General features: G+C 42.9%; 1 protein-coding gene across 1 annotated transcript in view; it reads left to right on the forward strand.

Annotated features, from left to right (window-relative positions):
* The window catches only part of LOC118410821 (hydroxyacid oxidase 1-like), a 126,294-nt gene that overhangs the window by 39,056 nt on the left and 81,739 nt on the right, over positions 1–5,499 (forward strand). The window lies entirely within an intron of this gene.

The raw sequence follows: 5,499 nt of genomic DNA on the forward strand, positions 1-5,499 counted from the left end.
TTCGTCATTTTTAGTATTATCTGTTTAACGGTTTTCTGAAAAGAATGGAATGCATGTTACGTAACCTTACAGATAAAAAGAAAGTCGAGTGTAGCATTACGTTTTATCTCACAATGGCGAAGGGAGATGCTGATACACTGACGTATCAGTTTAAGCAATTAAGGTAAAATACTAGTACATAGACGTAAATCGTACTTACATGACAGGAACATCGCACTTACATAACGGAGGGTGTGGATGTATTCTACAGTAAAAGTCGTTAGAATGCTGCAAATTGTATATTCAGAATCTTATGATTTTCATGGCATCACTGTAACCGGTGGCAAGCTTAACCCCTTATCTAAAAATTTGCGGTAACTGAAAGTTCTGCTCCAAAGCTACATGTATTCAAGTACATGTATTCAAGTACTTTAACGGTGTCAGCATTCTCACAAGGCCAACTACTCCACGTAGAAAACATAAACATAGTGCAACTCTATACTTTGTCATTGTTTTACAGTGGGCTTGGTTGTCGATCGTTTTGTTGTTTTCGTAGAAGGTAGTCTGTGTTTCTTGTTGTCAAGACAGACGCCCACTCGTATGCATGTATCGGGCTAGTCAAAGCAGCCGTCGGTAAATATCGCTGTAATACCCCCTTCACAATAGGCGCGATTCGATCGGAAGACTAGTTTACGAACTCTGATTGACATTTTCGTGAGTAAGACGTCCGGTGTTCTCACGATCATCTTGCGATTTTTAGGGATCGCCGGCAGTTTCCAGGAGTCTTACGACGGTCGCGGTGCAGCGAAACATGTTCTTAACATATGCGACTAGTCGAAGGAAATCTCCAAAATCGCACAGCTGTTACCGAGTCGCAGATTGTGCGTACAAATCGTGCGTACCTTGCAAGGGTATCGGTCAATAGTCTTGCGTCAATCCAACGATTGAAGACCGATAGGCGAGCAAAGACATAGTTATTAATCATCGAGCGTAAATCGGATGGCGAACGCCCGTCAGTTGGGCAACGTTCGGGCGACGTTCGTCCGACTTCCGTTTGTTTACAAATATTGAATTTCTGGGAATGCGAGGGTAATTCTAACATTGTGGCCCCTGTGGCAGTATGTAGGCTGACTTTGTGACACACTTTCTTTTCTTGCGTCATTTCTATTATGCCCGCGCATTCCATTCATTGTTTAAAAAGATTACGACAACAAAATAAGCAACATTTATTGATCTCTTGCCTTTTTTTAGGAACGTTTTGTGTTACCTTGTCCGCGTGCAAGAGGTCATGGGAGGTTTATTATCATAGATTTATTCACCGTCGATCTCACGAGCCTCGCGTATATGTGAGGGGGACAGTTTTGAGGCGAAAAATACGCAAGACCATCTTAAGATCTTAAAATCAGCCGACCTTCCTGCGATCGCGAAGAACGTCCGAAGATCGTATATAATGTGAAGGGGGTATAATACCCCCCTCACATTAGGCGAAAATCGATCGGAAGACTAGTCTACGAGCTCTACATGACATTTTCGTGAGTAAGACGTCCGGTGTTCTCACGATCATCTTGCGATTTTTAGGGATCGCCGGCGATTTTCAGGGGTCGTACAATAGCCGCGGTGCAGTGAAACATGTTCTTAACATAAGTGACAAGTCGCAGGAGATCTCTGAGATCGCAGAGCTCGTTACCGAGTCGCAGATCGTGCGTGCAAATCGTGCGTACCTCGCAAGGGTATCGGTCAATAGTCTTGCGTCAATCCAACGATTGAAGACCGATAGGCGTCATAGTTATTGATAATCGAGCGCAAATCGGATGGCGAACGCCCGTCAGTCGGGCGACGTTCGGGCGACGTTCACTCGACTTCCGTTTGTTTACAAATATTGAATTTCTGGGAATGTGAGGGTAATTCTAACATTGTGGCCCCTGTGGTAGTATGTAGGCTGGCTTTGTGACACACTTTCCTTTCTTGTGTCATTTATATTATGCCCGCGCATTCCACTGCGCATTCCACTTATTGGTTAAAAAGATTCCGACAACAAAATAAGCAACATTTATTGATCTCTTGCCTTTTTTTGAGGAACGTTTTGTGTTTTGTTACCTTGTCCGCGTGCAAGAGGTCATGGGAGGTTCATTATCATAGATTTATTCACCGTCGATCGCACGAGCCTCGCTTATATGTGAGGGGGACAGTTTTGGGGCGAAAAATACTCAAGACCATCTTAAGATCTTAAAATCAGCCGACCTTCCTGCGATCGCGAAGTACGCCCGAAGATCGTACATAATGTGAGGGGGTATAAGAACAGCAAACGCGCATTGAAGGTAACACATTATTACAAAGGAACCAGTTTTAGAAGGCGTTTTAAGGCACGTTTTGAAACAGCATACACAGTCAAACTACTCACAAGAAGACCACGTAGTAATATTCCTAAAGAAGTCAGACTATTTTACCGGGGCGGTCACTCATACACAGGCTACTTATCTAAAGGAACACCAAAATCAAATGTGGTACCAGGTTGTCTTCATGTTGAGTTGGTACGGGTTTTACCGTAGTGACAGTAATAGCCATAGTTCTGCGACTCAAACAACACCATCGAATCACTTTACTTTCAGATACAATGGGGAGCGCTAGTGCAAAAGTGTCGAAGCCCTTGGATTTAACTGAAATCGACGACCCACAGGACACGGACTTTGGAAACTATGACTTTCCGTTCGAGAACCTGGTGATAGAGGGAGGTGGAGCCAGAGGAGTGGCGTATATCGGCGCACTGAGGGTGTTGTTTCATTTATTTACAAATTTGTGAAATTGTTTATTCTCCGTGGAATCTGACGATGTGATAAAATGGATTCCTACAATCTATATTTCACGGTAGAAGTTATCTGTGAATCAAATTGATGTGACAAGCATTTTCACGCCACTAATGCAACTACTACATCTCGATTCTCAGGTCCTGGAGTCTGCAGGAATCCTCCAGAACATCAAAAGAGTTGCCGGTGTGAGTGCGGGAGCCATCACTGCGACGTTCGTGGCGCTGGGACTCAGCTGTGCGGATGTGGCAGAGGAGGCCACAGTTGACATGAGCAAGATACTCATCTCCGGTATGCATTTTCAGAAGGTGGTCTATACATACTTCCGTATTAACTGTAACTAGATTATAGAGTGTTTAGTAAAATGTATTGTGGGTAATATGTCAATGGTGAAGGCCCCTGAGATATAAGCAAAACACGTCTGGAAATTGCCAAGTCAAGACAATGGTAGAGACAAGAACCTGTTTACAAATCAGGGACCTTTGCCGTCGACGAATTACCCACAATAAACGCTTCTCTGCGTGTGCGCAGTTAGGATCATGAATCTCCTTATTAACTCCTACCCTAAAGGTCTAATGGATTGCCCTTTTTCAGGAGGATACCTTCGGACATTGATCAAACCCGTCAATCTGTACCGTCGATATGGCTGGGAGACGGGAGACGGTTTCTACAAGTACTTTGGCAGTATTCTGGAGAAGTTCACACGGAGAGGTGACCAGCCCGGGAATCCCGACATAACCTTCAAACAGGTCTGATTCTTTGTTTTCCTAGTGACTACCAGACGCCCTAGGCTGCTTTCTGAAACTCCTCTGGCACATTACCAAGTCCCAATTTCTACAAGTTGTTTTCTGTTGTGTTCGGTAGTTTCAAGTTGTTTTCGGTTGTTTTCGGTAATTAGTAAAAGTTGTTTTCGGTAGTTTTCGGTTGTTTTCGGTATTTAGTGAGACCCTTTTCTACTGTATTATCAGCCACCAGGGGATATATAGGAGTCTTTAAAATAGCTTAGCTTGTTTTAAAAGAGACTGGTTTAGGTTCCTAACTGTTAAAGGTGAACTAGCGTTAGCACCATTGCCTGGCCACCATACTGGTATCATCACATTCTAGCTCCAGCCCATCTGGTCTCTTTTCTGAAAAATTTTCGGTCACGTCTCGGATGAGAGAGTATGATGTCATGCTATGTAAAACTATTATTCATTGTACAAAAGATTATTTTCAACGAACTTTTTGTACACATGCTATCTTACAGCTTTACAAAATGAGAGGAATTGAGCTCTGTATCGTGGTGACAAACCTGGACCAACAGACAGAAGAATACTGCCACGTCAAAACCACCCCCGACCTCCCCATCCGCAAGGCTGTCAGGATGTCCATGTCTATTCCAGGTACTTTCCTCTTCTAGAATCCTGAGTTTTTCCTTACACCCCCATTTTAAAAGGGCTGTGACCTCGCTGCGTCCGCCTAGAGACTAAATGATTTGACAGAGCACTCAACGAATTTCATAACGTTAGATGAAAAACGATTTTTTACGCGCTTTGTTATCTATTTCTCGTTTCTTTGTGGTTGCATTTAACAAACATTCGCATAATTCCACTAGGTGCCATTATACCGCCACCTCAAAAAACGTTGTTATAGAGGCCTTCTCAAGATTGTCTTCAACACCTAAATGTCTGAATTGTATTACATTTAGGATATCTAACATTCGGTGTTCAAGACAATCTTGGGAAGACCTCTATACTAACGTTTTTATTGAGGTGGCGGTATTATGGCACCTGGTGGAATTATGATAGTCGATGTTATCGTTTTCCTACAACTGTGCTCCAGGACTGTTCCAGCCTGTGGTGACTGACTACCATGGGGATAAAGACTTCTACGTTGACGGAGGTGTGGTCTGTAACTACCCACTCCACTGTTTTGATGGTAGGCATCACATACCGCTCATCCAAAAGGATGATAAAATATTTTGGATTTTTTTTTACTTTCACATTACTCGGAGCAAAATACGAATACGCGTGGTAATCGTCTGTACTGTATTCAGAATTATTCAATATTTTCCATTTTACAACTATTAAGTGCATTCTAAATGAGAGTTTATAGGTGAGCTGTTCTTTGTTACCCAATCTCTAGTATTGTTATTTACATGTTTGCGATAAGTGAAACCTGTATTACGATTGCCGTCATCCAACGATCCCCGTGATGTTGGGATTCTGTTACTGTTTTGACGCCCAAACGTTTTCTTTCGTTCCAGGCTGTAGTTCCATCATGGATTACTAGTCAGCGCTTCAAATCATGTTACTTATCTAAGTTAAATTTTTTCCGACATAAAATACACTAGAACGAAATCCTGGCCCGATTTGTTAGTAAACACTTCTTTGTGGTATTGAATGCATCTTTGTACTTTGCTGTTTATGATATAGGTTGGTGGCTCTCCATGAAGGAGGAAGATTCCTTCTTTAACCGGCTGGTAGATCTGACCAACCTCAGCAAAGCCCTGCACAGGTCGGAGCGCTTCGAGCCTCTCAACCCGAAAACGATCGGACTCATGCTGGTACGTACGCTTGAACCTCCCTGTAAGAGGAAAAATAGGTGCGTATACAGGACGACAAAACTGAGTTTGTGACTTACTTACTAAGTAGTACGTGATCTTTCAATACTTGGTATGTTCCTCGGTTTTCCTATTATCAAATTCTAGTATATCATGCCCCACCTAACTATATGC

This window comes from Branchiostoma floridae, chromosome 3 (genome assembly GCF_000003815.2).
Source record: "Branchiostoma floridae strain S238N-H82 chromosome 3, Bfl_VNyyK, whole genome shotgun sequence".
Taxonomy (NCBI): domain Eukaryota; kingdom Metazoa; phylum Chordata; class Leptocardii; order Amphioxiformes; family Branchiostomatidae; genus Branchiostoma; species Branchiostoma floridae.